Here is a 17,420-nt window from a genome sequence, read left to right as displayed (position 1 = left end):
AAATGCATTGTGAGGACGTGTCCAGGAAACTTTAAGAAACAGTTTTTTTTAAAAAAAAAAATAAGAATTGCCTCTTCCTCTGGAAACTTAAATAGTTGCTCCTAACTACTTCAACTGGTTGGATGAGGTCAATACATAGGATCACAGGCAACATGCTCCATTCAGATGACTGCAAACATTCCCTCATCCACAAACATCTGTATAGTGAACATCTACTTTAGTATCTGCACAAACAGCTAGCCATCATAACTCAGGCAATTCATGACATGGAAGAAATCATCACACTCACTGGCAATCTAATGCAAATTAGTATTTGAATAGCTAGTCATCATAACCCAGTCAAGTTGTAATGTACAAAAAATCCATCATATTTACTGGAAAATTAATACAGAGTTTGCTATCAATCCACAGATCTCTTTGGGACTCTATTATTCTCTGATTCAGTTGTGGTTAAGAATCAGAGTGTCACATGCATGGTAGTTAGAAATCGAAAGAGAAAAAGCATAGATACTTTCTCAGATTTTTTTTAAATTATGCAATGGGTCTGTGTTCTATGCACAACATGGGGAATGCTTTTCAAGTTTTACTGTGGAGTTTCACCATGATCTGTTTTTCTAGTTTCATTCTGTTTCTGAGTTAGAACATGTTGACAAATGCAACTTGAGGTAGAGAGGGTTTATTTCATCTTACACTCCCAGGTCATGTTTATCTTTGAGGGAAGTCAAGGCAGTGAATTAAGGCAGAAACCTGAAGGCCACACTGCTTGCTGTTCTGTGTAGTATGACCTCAGACCAGGGAATGCACAGCAAGGGAGCACAGCCACAACCATGGGGGAATGCTGCTTGTTAACTGGCTTGCTTCCCATATAGACTCGTGGTTAGGCAGCTTTCTTATACAACTAGGACTACCTGCCTGTGGATGGTCTCACTCACAGTGCAATTAATAATTGCATCAATTAATTACAAATTCATCATCTTCCTGCTCACAAGCTTATATTAGCTAGCTAATTCCTCAGCCAAGGTTTTTCCTTTCAGGTGACTCTAGGCTACATGACACAGACAGTTAAAACTACGTAGGACACCCACCTTTAAGAAAATCTAAGTCTTTTAAGCATGGGTGGAAAGAGTAATGTGAGTTAAAGTCCTATAGCCGCTTCAACTTCTTCACGCTATCTGCTGTCCATCAAACTCACACCCTGCAAAGGGCCTGAAAATGGCTTCTCCTCCCAGCCGTCTTCTTACTTCCTATTCATCTTTACCCATAAAAATACAGTAGCTGTTTGCCTTGTCTGTCCATTCAGCTCACAATCTCACTTCATTGTTAAATAAATTTTCTTTCTAAGCCAAGCCGATTTTGAATTGAGTTAGGAAGAGTAAGCATTCTCAGAAGTCAGGAAACACTCCAATCCATTTTGGTCAGATAGTGCCTCAGGAGAGAACATCTGCTTCGAGCAATTCAATCAAACTGGTTTTAAGACAGGGTTTGCAAATTAATAATTTTAGAATCAAGCTTAAAAAATACATACACAAAAGGTAATAATCTTTGTAAAATTAATAATAACGAGTGTGACTTTTTTATTATTCTCTATAATATCTACCTAAATATTTCATCGAAAGAAATCTACAGTATCTGGAATACAAAAAAATCATTTACATATATATATTATATAATTTTACTTTTCCATTCAAAATTTCCACTTCCCTCCTCCCACTCCCCTCCACTCCCCCACTCCCCCTCCTCCCTCCCCCTCCAGTGTTAAGAGAGGGCAGGGTACCCTGCCCTGTGGGAAGCCCAAGGCCCTCCCCCATCCATCCAGGCCTAGGAAGGTGTGCATCCAAACAGACTAGGATCCCAAAAAGTCAGTACATGCAGTAGAAAAAGTCCCAGTGACATTATCAATGGCTTCTCAGTCAGCCCCCATTGTCAGCCACATTCAGAGAGTCCAGTTTGATCACATGCTTGTTCAGTCCCAGTTCAGCTGGCTTTGGTGAGCTCGCATTAGATCAGGCACACTGTCTCAGTGGGTGGACCAACTTCCACTTCCACTTCCAGGACCTCGTGGTCCTGACTTCCTTGCTCATCTTCTCCCTCCTTCTGCTCTTCAACTGGACCTTGGGAGTTCAATCCAGTGCTCTGATGTCGGTCTCTGTCTCTATCTCAATCCATCGCTGGACGAAGGCTCTATGGTGATATTCGAGATATTCATCAGTGTGACTATTGGACAAGGCCAGTTCAGGCACCCTTTCCTCTGCTGCCCAAGGACCTAGCTGGGAGACATCCCTGTGGACACCTGGAATCCCCTCTAGAGCCAAGTCTCTTGCCAACCCTAAAATGGCTCCCTTAATTAAGATATCTTCTTCCCTGCTCCCATATTCACCCTTCCTCCATCTCAACCCTCCACTCCCTCAAGCTCTCCTCAATCCTTCCCTTCTCCCTTCTTTCCTTCCATCTTCCCTTTCCCCCATCCCACCCCCATGCTCCCAACTTTTGCCCGGCGATCTTGTCTGTTTCCACTTTCCAGGAGGATCTACATATGTTTTTCTTTGGGTTTACCTTATTGTTTGGCTTATCTAGGCTCGTGAACAATAGGCTCAATGTCCTTTGTTTATGGTTAGAGTCCACTAATGAGTGAGTACATACCATATTCATCTTTTTGGGTCTGAGTTATCTTACTTAGGATAATGTTTTCTATTTCCATCCATTTGCATGCAAAATTCAAGATGTCATTGTTTTTTACCGCTGAGTAGTACTCTAATGTGTACATATTCCACACTTTCTTTATACATTCTTCCATTGAGGGGTATCTAGGTTGTTTCCAGGTTCTGGTTATTACAAATAATATTGCTATGAACATAGCTGAACAAATGCTTTTGTAGTATGATTGGACATCTCTTGGCTATATTTCCAAGAATATTGGTATTGCTGGATCTTGAAGTAGGTTGACTCCCAATTTCCTGAGAAACCACCACACTGATTTCCAAAGTTTGCATTCCCACCAGCAATGGATGAGTGTTTCTCTTACTCCACATCCTCTCCAGCAAAGGTTATCATTGGTGTTTTTGATTTTAGCTGTTCTGGCAGGTGTAAGATGGTCTCTCAAAGTTGTTTTGATTTGCCTTTCCCTGATCGCTAAGGAAGTTGAACATGATCTTAAGTATCTTTTGGCCATTTGAACTTCTTCTGTTGAGAATTATATTTTAAGCTAAAAGACAGTTCAATCCTCTCTTTGCCCTATTATAGTTTATTTCATTGTGGCGGGGGGAGGAAAGTGCTTATTACGTGTCTTAGGGCTTTTATTGCTGTGAGGAGACACCATGACTACGGCACTCTTCATGAAGCACAATGTTTAATTGAGGTAGCTGATGCGAGAAAATTGTCTGTATTCTGTCAATAATATTTTAATAAAACGCTGATTGGCCAGGCAGGAAGTATAGGCGGGTCAACCAGACAGGAAAATGGAGGAAGAGCTTCCTTCTTCCCAGAAGAAATACTCCTGTTCGCATTGCCCCGCCTCTACTTCCTGTCTTGTTTTCCCGCCTATACTGCCTGCCTGGCCGGCCAATCAGCGTTTTATTAAAATATGATTGACAGAATATAGACAATTCTCCCGCATCAGTTAACAACTTACAGTTTCAGCCCCACTGTTTTAAAACCACGAGGTTTCTGTCTTTTTTTCGGTATCCACTGTTCATATGGTATCAAGAAAAAGCTAACTAAATCTCATTGATATAATTTAGTGGCTGAAATGATATGCTCTGAGATCTGGAGGCCTAGATTTATACTTAGTTGTTGCGTGCTACTTGGTTTCCTTTACTGAAGCATAGAGAAAGATGATTTGTCCCGAGGGATGGGAAGATATGAATTCTATGAAGTTGAAATGAAGAGCAGAAATTTAAAGCTATGGAACAAAGTGAGAAATCAGAATCCTTTGTTATGTTTCTCAGCCTCTGCGTGTTTCTTCCTGTTCATGTCCTTCAGGATTTCACCTGCCAAGATTCTCCCTACAAAATCAGCTCCTCTCTGCAAATATCCTTACCATGAATAAGTAGAAGTAATCTCTCCTTCCTCACCACAGCCATTGGTGTGTGCTTATGTGACTGACATGTATCATGTTTCTGACTCCCTAGTTGATCTTAAGCAGGGTTCTGGCAGACATGGTGTGATTTAGTATTCTATATTGCCTGTCACGATGACTAAGATGTAAAAGTCCATTCTAATAATTAATTTTACTCACTTATTTCATAAATATGTATTGGCTATTTCATATGTGCTCTGTCCTAGAGGAAGAAAATGGAGCATGAAGTCCTGGAACTCTTTGAAGTTTTTGAATACATGTTACAGGGGAAAAGTGTCAAATGATACTTTGATAGATGAATAAATAAGTTATGTAGATGCATCTCTCACATTGCATGGAAAACATCCTTTAATATCTCTATTTTTAGTCCTTCACCAAACAGGAAAATCATCAAAGGTTTAGACCTTATTGTTGAAAATCTATCTTAAAAGAAAGATTGATTTAGGAAAACACTTGGTTATTTTGACTCTCTGTGCGGTTTTTCCTTATCTTCTTCTCCCCATTGTTATCTTGTAGTTAGCAGTGGCATTTGGAAATTCCATCTGATACTCTTCCGGGTTTCCAGAAGCTTATTACTGCAGACACATTGTTCCTCAAAGCATAGAGATTGATAGAGATGGGCATAGCCAGCAAAGGAAGGGAAAAGTTGCTTCAGGTCAATGAACTGAATCAGGAAAAAGATGAATGAGATAAAGCTATTCTTATCATTGAGAAAAACTTACAACATCTGTATCAATGATATTTGTAATTGTCACAAGTCAAGAGCAACTCAAATAACCACACAGGAATAAATAGATCAAAGTGTGGAAGAATTGGAATATTATTCAACTTTAAATTCTTCCTGATATCTACCATAAAATAAGAAATTTGAAGAAAAGATACCAAGAAATAAATATTTCATGATACTAAATCTGAAGTTCCTAATTAGATACAGAAATAAGAATACTGTCTATAAAAGGGGGGGCAAAAAGGAATAAAGACTTATTGCTTTGTTGATATAACTTCACTTCAGGGTCTTGAGAAGATTCTGGAGATGATATATAGTGTAGGGAACGCCCACTGTCGTGAGTGTGTTTGGAGCCACTCAAATGTACACTTAAAATGATTAGGATGCCTTTGACTGTTGAACAAACTATTATGCTAATTTAATTGATTATATAGGCCACATTTCTTAATAATTCATCTTCCAGGAAATTGCTAGAAAGAGCATGCTTGACGTTGAGCGAAACCATTTACTACCTGCTGCAGCGAGGCAATACACTAGCACAATAAACCAGAAGAAAGCTACAGAGGGAAGGTACAAGCTGTGCATGCTCCATTACATGCCTGTGTCCAGTAGAACTCCAAGGTCTTCCTGATAGTACTGACACAATTCCTGAGGCCAATGAGCATTTTCCTCTTCTCATTAATAAGAAGGACACAGAGTGGTATAATTTATCTAAGGTTCCTCTCCTGACAAGGCTGATTTCATTGTTAATGTTGATCTGTGCTTCCTATCAGTGACATTTTTCACTTATACTTATGGAAAGAAGTTGATGCAACAATTTTTTTTATTGTAGATCATAAACGGTCTTGCAGTGTATATCTAGGTATTGTGTGTTCTGACATTTTAAAACAGTCTCACAGCTACAAAAACGTGAAGATACTCCCTGCTGCAGGGTAATTCACTCAATTTCCATTTCCAGCCTCTTATTGCAACCCCCTCCCCCACAAGGCAGACATCTATCTATGTCAAGGGCTGCCTGGAAGGCATCACCTGTGCTGTGGGACTCGTGCTCACACCATAGAGAAGGACTGTGAAAAGAAGAGTCTGATGGTGAGATTTCAGTGTAGCCCTAGTCCCAGAACTATGTGTCAGCCCATGGAAGATGATGTCAGAAATGTGGGTGTGATGTGAGAGAAACAAGCAGTTGGCTCTTCAGGGGACTCAGGGCAGTGTTGGCAAAGGCTGAATTAGAAAGTTTGACACTTTATGCTTCTTCAGTTTTCTAGCTACTGTTCTTCCATTACTTATGATTACAGCCCTTTTAAAGCTTTCATTTTCGTTTTAGCTTTTTGGAGACAGCAGCTCATGTAGTTTAAACTGGCCCCAACTTTACTTGGTGACTGAGGCTGTACTTGAACTCCCAATCCTACTCCATCAGCCTCCCAAGAGTTGATACAACAGGTATGATCCAACACACTTGTCTATAACTATAGAATTGACAAAGATTTGCTTTAAACACTGAATATTCATCTTGATTTAGTAAAAATCTCTGTCTAAAACTCTATGTAGCCTTGTATTTGTTGCTTTCTTGTTGCTGTGAACAGAAAACTGACAGGAAGAAACTGAAGGTGGGAAGGATTTATTTTGGCCCAGGAATTGTAATTACAGTCCAGCCTGGTATAGGAGGCACACTGGTGGAAGTGTGAGGGCATGGGGATGTCATATCTGTTGTCAGAAAGCAAAGACATACTTTCTTCATTTTTCCTTTTGATTTGATTTATGACCCTAGACAATGGATGCTGCCACCTTCTTTCAGGACAGACCTTCCCTATTTAATCTTTAACCTATGGGAAATGAACTCCTAGATATTCCCAGAGATGTATCTCATGGGTGATTCCAAGCCCAGTCAGGTTGGCAGTGGTGATTCACCATCATAGCCCTTACTCCTTAAATATAATTTTGATCCTGTTAACTTCCATCATATAAGCAAACAATTTAAATATAAAGCTATTCCTTCTCATACTTGGGCTCAAAAATTAAATATAACTATGCTTTACAGAAATCTTACTTTAAGGAAGTCAATATCACACTATTTATAGGACCTACAATAAGTGACTATAAAATACATGACAAACAGATTTTAATAATGAGAATATAGAAAAATGCTTTATTCTATTTTATAAAAGTATTTATAGTTTCAAAAGATAAAGAACAAATATCATAGTAAAATGTCAAACTAGAGAGGCTTAGAGTAGCTATCCACAACTCTAGTGCTGAACACAAGTGACTCAATTTGCTCTATCATGATGTTATTGTAGCCTGTTATTACATGCCTGTAACTAATCCATTTAATGTCAAATACTGAATGAACTTTTGGTTCATAGCTACAGTTGGCATTGAGTATTATTATTTTTAAATATTTTATCATATAAATCTTAAACATTACTGTGGAAATAACAGTTAATATGCCACTACATGTTTACCAGTTTCCATAAGAGCTGCTAACAAGAGACTTTTTTATTTTCACATACTTGCCTTCCAAACCAGATTATTTGCAAGCAAATCCATATACTATAGCATTTAATGCATGAAGTTTTGGTATTAAGTCAATAATCATTTAATTTAGTAAGAAATCTAATTCAGAGTTTCAAAATATATAAGGTAATAATTTATGAAGTTAACTGATCAATTATACTAGTATGGCAAACTAAATCTAAACAAATTATCGGTGTGAAGTTTAAAATATTTTTACTTAACTCAGGCTAAATATAGAATAAGTGTATGTGGTCTGTATTGTAAGGAAATTATAAAAAGTAAATTAATGTTCACAAATATAGACCATTCTACATTTACAGCCTTTGGTTACATTTTGGTGTGATTTATTAAAACTCAAACAATTTTCTGTGTATCTAAGAACCATTGTAATCATATGTATTCATAATCTTCAAATCCTTTCTCCTTTAAATGATTGAAATATCTGTTTGCTGATCACATTCAATGTTTATTTAAATATAAAAACATGTTTCTAATAAGTAAAGCTAAGATGTAAACTTCATTCTTCATATAACAAGTAAATATTACTGTTAAATCGTTTTATTACATAGCACATGTACACGACATAATATTTCTTTTTATATTTCTATAAGAAATAATGTAATTTCATTTAATTATTGAAGTGAGATTGAAAACAACATCTGATAAAATGTTAAAGTACATTTGCATATGTTTTCATAAGCCTATCTAAAGACAAATGACATGTTTCTAAGAAATAGGTATGTGTTGGAATAATAATCTTAATATTTTAGAGTGTTAAATGACTATATTTGGAAAGCACATAAAAAAGACTTTGTATACAAATGTGTCTTCAGACGCACTGTAGAAGTTATTACAACATTTATACCATATCAAAAAGGAAGTATTATTTATATAAGATGACTTAGGAGCTGCTTTTCTGGCCCAAGCAAAGACAATTTAAAGGAGGTAAATGTCAAAATCTATCATAAATCACATAGCCACTGACAGAAAAAGCCCAAAGGGAGACTGCAATGCCTCAGCATCTTACTTCCCTGGCTGGGAGGTTGTAGTCTTTCAAACACAGTGGAAGACAATATGAAAATGAAAACACGTAACTAAAAATTTCTTCTCCTACATATTCTTATGAAATGAGAAGTTATGGAGTTGCCTCTCTGAAATACAAAATTAGTAAGCATATAGCCTCCAAGTTAGTTGGGAAAAAACACACATGGAGAAGGAGATGGGAAACAGAACATACTCCAGGTGAGTAGGGATGATTTGCACACATGGGAGCCATGACACTCATCATGGTTTTGTAAGAAATTGATCATGAAACACTTAAATTCATATTTAAGGAAGGTTGCTTACTGTTAAGGGAAAACATATTACAGTATATAGCTGACTACAAAGAGGGAAATTTTAAATAATTTATAGCAGCTAAGCATGATCACACACAGTTCAATGGGATAGAGTTTTCCTGAAATCCGCAAAGCCCTTGATTTAACTCTTAACTCTGAAACACATGCATAGGTACATACATACGTAAAATGTTTATATCCAAAGCTTACATCCATCATTGTCATATATTGTGCATAATCATAAAACTTATTTCTCCATACATTATTTGGTATCATTTTTCCAAGAGATATTACTCATTTTTACCTGGTTAGTAACTCTGATTAGTGCAACTGGAAAAAGAAACATATGCTATTGTGTTTGTTCATACTGCTCTTCCTGTTATTCACAAACTTGAAAAAAAACTAAACTGTTTCCCATGGAAGAAGTTAATGGGTCTGAATTAACTCAAGTTTATCATTATGGATAGAAAAGAGATAGATTGACCTTCACATAGGCAAAAATTATTTAAAATTAAATTAAATAACTATTGGAAATATAAACAATGAGATGTTAAGGACACACATTTCCACATGCTGTATGTTTAATGAGATTATTTGATGAATAGATACATTAAAATGATTACAAAATGAAATAAATACATAATAACAATTTAAAGTTATACACACAGATTTTATAGGAACAGTGTAAGGTAACATCATGCAATGGTTCCAGACTAAGAATAGATTTAAGCATCTATTACTACTAATAGTCCACCTAACCATTTTTCATTAGATTGAAATCAATGTCCTAAAACCTGTACTAAGAACTAGAAAAGGAAAGGGTACTACAAAACAATAGCAATATAAGCAGAATGATATTGGCATAAAAACAGAAACAATTATCTATGGAATAGTTGAGGATTCACACATAAACTCACTGCAGACTCCTGATTTCTGACAAAGAAGCCAAAAATATGTGTTAGAGAAAAGGCGACTTCTTTAGCAAATGGTGCTTGTCAAATGGCATAGTTAGTACAAGTAAAAGCAGATCCATGTCTCTCACTCTAAATAAAACTCAACTCCAAATGCATTGAGGACCTCAACATAAGATCTGATTTTCTAAATTTGAGAGTTGAGAGAGAGTAATGAAATGCTCAAATAAGAGGCATAGAGAAAGACTTGGGATCCCCTGAAGAAAGGCATTAAGATCAACAATGAACCAATGAACAAACTAAAAATCTTCTTTATACCAACGGACACCATTATTTGAATAAAGAAGCAATATACAGAATGGTTAAAAAAAATACTGCCTATGATGAATTGAATGAGAATAGCCCCACATGCTCATATGTTTAAATACTCAGTATCAGCTTGTAGAACTATTTGGGAAGGATTAGGAGGTATAGCTGTGATGGAGGAGGCATGTTACTCTTTTGTAGGATATTTGACACTGTGTGAAGATGTATGGCTGTGATTGGTGAAATAAAACACTAAACAGCCAATAGATTTGCAGGAGGTATAGGTGGTACTTCCATGGGGGGAGAGAGAGAGAGAGAGAGAGAGAGAGAGAGAGAGAGAGAGAGAGAGAGAGAGAGAGCGCTCTGAGGAAAAAGAGAGACCACGAGACTGAAGAGATTAGTTAGGGGACAGTCTAAGGTAAGGCCAAGATTTCATAATTAATAATGTTTTAGTGTCATTATTTGTGGACTGATGGTCCCAACAAGAAAATACTACTACATCACTCACTGCTATTTAGTTTTCTCTGCATATGCCTCTCTTTGCCTTATGTTTATGAATTAAGATTAAGTTCTTAGCTACTGCTCAAGAGCTATGCCTTCCTGCCTGATGCCAGGGACCCCTTCATGATGGTCACAGACTCTAACCATTGGAAGCTGTAAGACCCAAATCAACTCTTCTATGAGTTGCCAGCTTGTGATGTATCATTACAGCAATGGAAAAGTAACTAAGATATCAGCTATACATCAGACAGAGGGTTAGTGTCTAGAATAAGCAAGAATAAAATAAACAACAAAACAAAACAAAAACTAAGTGTCAAGACAGCAACCCAGTTATAATTGGGAACATAAAATAAAATAGTTCCTAAAAGACGAAAATCAAATCGCTAAGACATTTTTTTTGAATGTTCAACATCCTTAACTATCAGGAAAACCCAATTAAAATTTATTAAGAGTTCATCATACTCTGATGAGAATAGCTAATCTAAAAATCATGTCAAAAATATTGGTGGTGTGGGAGAATTGTCTGTATTCTGTCAATCATATTTTAATAAATATGTGGACAACTGTATCCACATAAAGCCTGAGACAGCTTGGGAAGTAATTCTAGAACAAAATAACAGCATTATTCATGGTTTCTTGGTAGCAGCAATTTCTCGGGTCTGCTCTGCTTGCTAGAGGCAAGCAAATGCTCTCATCTAAGAGAGGCTTCCTGACTCAGCTTTAGCTGCAAAACCTTGCAGCTCTTTTAAGAGGTCCTGCCACGAAGCACTTAAACGGTGTTGATGAAAAGCTGAATGCATGCTTTTTGGTTTTCAGCCGTAGCAGGAAAAAAGCTGCGCTGTTTTAAAATGCCGGCTTTCTGGGCTGTCCTGCCAGGGCAATCTCTGACTCTTTCAGGCAGGCAGTCTGACTGAGTGTGGTCTGTGAGCAGAATGCTCCAGCTTGCTTGCTGGCACGGACCTTGAAATGCCATAGAGTTGTGGCAGTAAAAGGCTCCAGTGGTACCTCTACCATGAGTCTGGAAAGCTAAGAAATGGACTGGATCTAGCCGTCAAAGCCACGGTTTTAGACTCATGTGGTCAGAAAAAGAGATATACAGTAAAAAGAGAGTCAAAGAGGAAGGAAAACCTCTAAATGGTTTACTATGAGTTAAAAATATATGTAGGCTAAAGGTTAAAGTTCTTAGGGTAAGAAAGGAAGAAAGAGAGTAGTTGGGTGTGGTGGTATACACCTTTAATCCCAACACAAGGGAGGCAGAGGTAGACTGACCTCTGTGACCTCAAGGTGTGGTAGTACACACCTTTAATCCAGTGCCTAGGAGGCAGAGACAGACAGATCTCTATGAGTTCAAGGTGTGGTAGCATACACCTTTGAGCCCAGCACTTGGGAGGCAGAGACAAGTGGATCTCTGTGAGTTCAAGGACAGCCTGGTCTACAGTGTTATTCCAGGACAAAGATATACAAAGATCCTGTCTCAAAAAGTAAAAGTAAAAATAAAAGAAATAGAGGTTAAAATAAAGCCACATAAAGATGGAAAATGCACAGAGAATCTTCATACTGTATGCTATTATGCTCTCTTTGAATTGTTTGAATGCTGAGGCAGAAACAACAGCTGCTAAAGGACTTTTGTTTATAAATGCTGCTGAACTAATCCAAGATAGGTATTTTGAAAATACCTTGGCTTCAAAATTGAAGTCAAAAGGTATGTTACTTTGGAGAAGAGATTTTGCTTTTGTTTCCACAGAAAATGAGAGGCTCTGGATTTATTCAGAGTTAAGAAAAATCATCTTTGGCCAAGGGAGACCTCCTGAGCAATCTCCGGTAGGAAGAGATGGCCCAGATGACAGAGTTCTACATCCAGAACAGATTCAAGACTGCTGCCTGAGATGATCAAGACTCACAGGATACTCCAGTCAGGACTTGATTATAACTTTAAATTTTCTTTAGGTCCCCATAAGATCATCAGCGCCCCCAACCAGCAGGAAGTAGCCTGAAATACTACGCCCACATTCCCAACAAATGGACTATGGGTATTTTTCTTTGTTTAAAAAAAAAAGAGGGAAATGGTGTGGGAGAATTGTCTGTATTCTGTCAATCATATTTTAATAAAATGCTGATTGGCCCGGCAGGCAGTATAGGCAGGAAAGCCAGACAGGAAGTAGGGGTGGAGCAATGAGAACAGGAGAATTCTGGGAAGCAGGGAAGTTCCTCTGCCACTCCTGGGCAGACCACCGAAGAGGCAACATGTAAGCTGTCACATTGAGAAAGGTACTGAGCCCGTGTGGCTAACATAGATAAGAATAATGGGTTAAGATAGGTCATAAGAATTAATAAGTAGCCTGACCTAATGGGCCAATCAGTTTATAACCTTATGGAGTCTTGTGTGTGATTTTCTTTGGGGCCTGCCTGCTGTGGGGTACTGGGCGGGACAGATACTCCAACAAGCCGGCCCCCTCATGTTACATATTGGCATGGAGTGGAGAAGAGTGAAAACTTCCAACCATGATGGAAATCAGTGTGGAATTTCTCTAAAAAGCTAGAAATAGATATGACGTATTATCTACCTATACTACACCCAGTCATATTACCAAAGGACATATGTTTAATAGATGGTGATTAATACAAAACTATCCAGCATGTATACAAAAAGGAGATGACAGAGTGTTCAACTCTCAGTAGAACATTGGGACCATATTCCTTCTGCCCACGGTTCAGGCATCCTTGTGGAAGAGTCAGTGTAGTGGGCAGCTACAATAAAATATTATTTGTCAGATACATCAAGACCACTGCACAACTGAGTCACAGCATCTGTGACTGAACACACAAAACCGTCGCAAAACCAAGCCAGTCAAAATACCAGCCTGAATGGAGGAGAATTTCCTGAAGTCTCACCCCACCAGAGGGGCATTATATATTGATGACTGCTGATGGATTGCTGCCCGAGAGGCTGCTATGTTCCGGTAGATGGGTCTACACCCGTACACGCATAAATAGCACTATGCAAACTCTGTGGGTTTAAAAACAGGGAGAGTACAAGAAGTTGGGAGATGAAAGTGGTGGGGTGCATAGGGGAGGAAGTGGAGCAGAGGGAAAGGGGGAGGGGCTTTAGCAAAATGTACTATATGCATGTATGAAATTCCCAAATAATTTCTTCACTTTAATTTTATATTTTTTAAGATTGTAGTATAATTACATCATCTTTAAAAAATAAAAAGTTATAAATATGAAAAAGATAACTATGAAATAAATTACTATTTTCTTTTTGAGCAATCACTATAACAAAAAAATAGAAATTTGGAGACTCTTCAGTTAACTCAATGCTATTTAAAATTGATCAGTGAGAGACTAAGTTTGGTATTTTTCAAACTTTTTATTTGGTGTAACGGATGAGCCTGTTCCTCTTCATTTCATGTTTTGTCATTTGAAAACTACTCAAATCCACTCACTGACAAAACACTCAAGTTCAACAGACTGATTCATTCCGTTATACAGATGTTTCTGCGCACATTAGTAAGGCCTGAGTCTTTCTTCTTTCATTCAGATATTTTGAGCATATGTAGCATTTCAAATCAAACCCAAGTTACAAATTTTGTATTGCCTGGTACATATGGGTACAAGAGGGTGGAAAGTAATGTATTAAAAGCCGTTTTGGGCTAGAAGCTAGAAAGGGAAGTCAGAAGGAGGCAGGTTCCAGGCACAAACTTAGCAGCATCTCTTGGGCCTCTCGGGAGCTGTGGCTGTAGTACTAGATGAATGAGTTCCCCCGAAAATGTCTGCTGTTTTAGAACATCCCCCAGTGTGGATCCCCAATCAGGTCTGCAGGTGACCTCTTCAAGAATAAGACGAACAGTTTGTGAAGAAAATCCGGGATATTTTTTCCTTCAAGGTGACAGATGACCCTGAGGGAAAAGAAGCCACCTGGATGGGGAACATGAGATCTTGGAACTTGCTAATTCAGACGACAAGCATGACAGAGAAATCCCGATGGCGAGCCTGTGCAGACTGTCTGCCGTGACTGGGAAAATGAGTCCTCTATCAGGCAGCTTTTCAAAGCAAGCTGAAATCCCCGATGACATGGATCTGGCTAAAAAGTTGTTAAAACTTGAGTTTCAGCAACAGCGAATGACCTATGAAGATGAAAATGAGATACGTACAGAGAGCCAGGTTCGAGAGCCCAGCCTGGTTCAGAGAGCCAGCTTCCTGAGGGCTGAGGTAGAAGGACCGAAGACTGAAGTCAGACTGGACTACATAGAAAGGCCTTGACTCAAAACAAACAAGTAATAATTTTTTAAAAGATGAGGTATGTGGGCATATACCACATATTTCACTGTTGGAGCTTGGAATGAACCAACAGGCTGACAAATTATGCTCGATTTGTCTTAAATGGTGGGACCCAACCCTGCTTCCTGTAAACTCCGGGTGAATAGGGCCCAATGGAGCGCCGCTGCTTTCCAAATTGCTTGCCACTGTGCATTAGAAAGTTGCGATGGCAGTTGTGGTTTGGAAGCACTTTGGGTTTCATAATGAACAGTGAAATCTAAAACCCGTGTGAGCTAATGCTCTCATTATGCTTAGAAAGTACATTTAAGGATCATTTTCCTAAAGATTCAACCTAAGGGATTTGCCTGGGAAAATTAACAAAGAAACAGTAAGTTATTAGCATCATACACTTCGTGATATTAATTTTTTCGTACAATTCTTTTCAGTTCAATATAGAATTGAATACCATACTTCACAAACAAAGACCACATCAAACATTTTACGTTATCAGAAAAAATATTCCTTCCCAAATATACGCTAAGAATGTATGATCGGAGCTTGGTGATGGAGGGATCAAAACCAGACTACAGACCCAAGGACACAATTGAAACAGTTCTTAAGTAACTCTTCCTCAACACTGAAAGGACTAGTCATAATATCTTTCTGTTGAAAATAATTGCACAAGTCGTTGTTGATGGCTCACTCCCTTAATCCCAGCACTCTGGAGGAAGAGGCAGGTGAACTCTGTGAGTTCAAGGCCAGCCTGGTCTGTGTAGTGAATTCCAGGACAGCCAGAGCTGTTACACAGAGAAACCTTGTCTCAAAAATGAAACCAAAACAAAAATAAATAAACAAACAAAAAATAATTAAGCAAATTAAGTTTGCTGAGAGATAAGCAGTTTTCAAATTATAATCCTGTGAATTTAACTACATCTATAAAGTTTTTTGCAATCATTTTCTTTTTCATATGCTTATTTTGTTTCTTTATCCTCCTCATTTTTCTGTGGCTAATGTCATTCTGTGTGATAGTGAGTGAGATAGGAAGAAAATAATGACCCTGGAAGAATGCTTAGTAGAAAATTAAAATGTCTATTCTTGAGAAAATTGAATACTTGAAAAATAGCATAAGAAAATTCACCTCCACTGACATAATAATTAAAGTGGAAATTATCAACCGCATTTCACTCAAAAGTATAGTCTGCTGTCCCACAAATATCATTGTATAACAGTTACTGGGTCCGTAATACACACGGTGGGCACTAACATATGTAATATATTGAGTAATTGATTGTTCTACAGTTGCACATGGGATTTAACTAACCAACTGAGGGAAGAGCCTGTGCCAAACTCAAATGTACTAGTTCAATTAAGAGAGAAATACAGGGTCAGTTATTAAATATAGTCCCACACAAATTCACTTACCATTTGGCTGATTATAGCTGTGTTCTAAGGAGTTCTTCTATTGGGCTACATCTCCCTATCCCTTCCTTATACAATTAGAGTCCTTTAGTATCCAATAATACGTGACTTACTAATAATTTCACTTTTGCTATGGTCTCGACTATTGATGCAAGGAGAAGGGATATGTAGGTATCTGGAAATAGCATTAAGCTACCAGTTAGACATTGCAGCAGAGTTTTACAGCATGGGTTTACTGCAGGGCACCCTAGATTCAATCCCTAATTATGAAAAAAAATCTGAAATTAACTTGCAGTAAAATATACTCTTCATTAAATCTAATTCTTTCTTCCAATTTTGATATATTTTCAGATATAATTTTCTATAGAAATTAAATTCCCTGCATATAACCTGGGCATTTAAACTTCATCTTTGTATTTTCATAAGCCTTGTTTTTCCCCAGTGGCTGCCCTTTCTTTTCTACCGGGCAAGCATTGTGAACCTTCCTGAACTATGTAAATGCAGGTTGTTAAGGCCATTCCTATGATAGGCTAACATATTAAACAAAAACATAATTAACTTCATCATAAGTCCCATTGCATTCTCTGCAAAGAAGCCTCTCCCACAGTAAAGTTCTGTGAAAAGTCTGTGTCCCTCTTTTTTGAGATAGGCAAAGCAGATGGGTACAGCAGGGCACAGAGAAGCAGCAGGCAGAAAAAGGTGTGGTTGCATTCCAGCTCTTTCAATATAACTGAACTTACGTCATTTTGAGTTCTGTGTCACTACAGTAGCTTCAGATGGAAGCACAGTTATACCATCCGTGATCTTTTGAACACATGTACCTAAAAGGTAGTCAACATTACTCTTTTTCCTGTTGAGGATTGTATTTCCCTTTAAGTCACCACCCTTCATTTTCTCATCTGTAGACCCACGGAAAAATTCAGTGTGGCTATACCCTCACTTCTCTCTCAACCTTTAAGGTATCGCGTCTTTAAATGTACCATCCCTTCATTTCCAAAGTCCAATGATTTTAAGGAGCTTTAGTCAGCTTGAAGTTTTATGGATTGGGGGAGAGTAAAGGATAAAGACCAGCTTTAAAGTAATATCACTAAGCCTGTCAAGAGAAGGAACATAACTCTAGACAAGCATCGTTCCTGTCTGATGAATACTGTTGTACAAACTCTGACCTCCAAATCAATGTGAAAGTATAGAAAGCAGAAGTGAATATAATTGACTTTATGCTTCCATATTTGAAGCATGATTGTTTTATGTCAAGTGCATTGGTCCCTAGCAAGAGCTATTAAAACAAAACAAGTTAGCAAATGTTGAATGTTGCTTCTTTATAGCAAACATCTAGGGCATCTGAATGGATAGTTTCTTTTGACAGTAAA

The sequence above is a fragment of the Myodes glareolus genome, chromosome 15 (genome assembly GCF_982192425.1).
Source record: "Myodes glareolus chromosome 15, mMyoGla1.1, whole genome shotgun sequence".
Lineage (NCBI taxonomy): Eukaryota > Metazoa > Chordata > Mammalia > Rodentia > Cricetidae > Myodes > Myodes glareolus.
Note: the sequence above shows the minus strand (reverse complement) of the source record.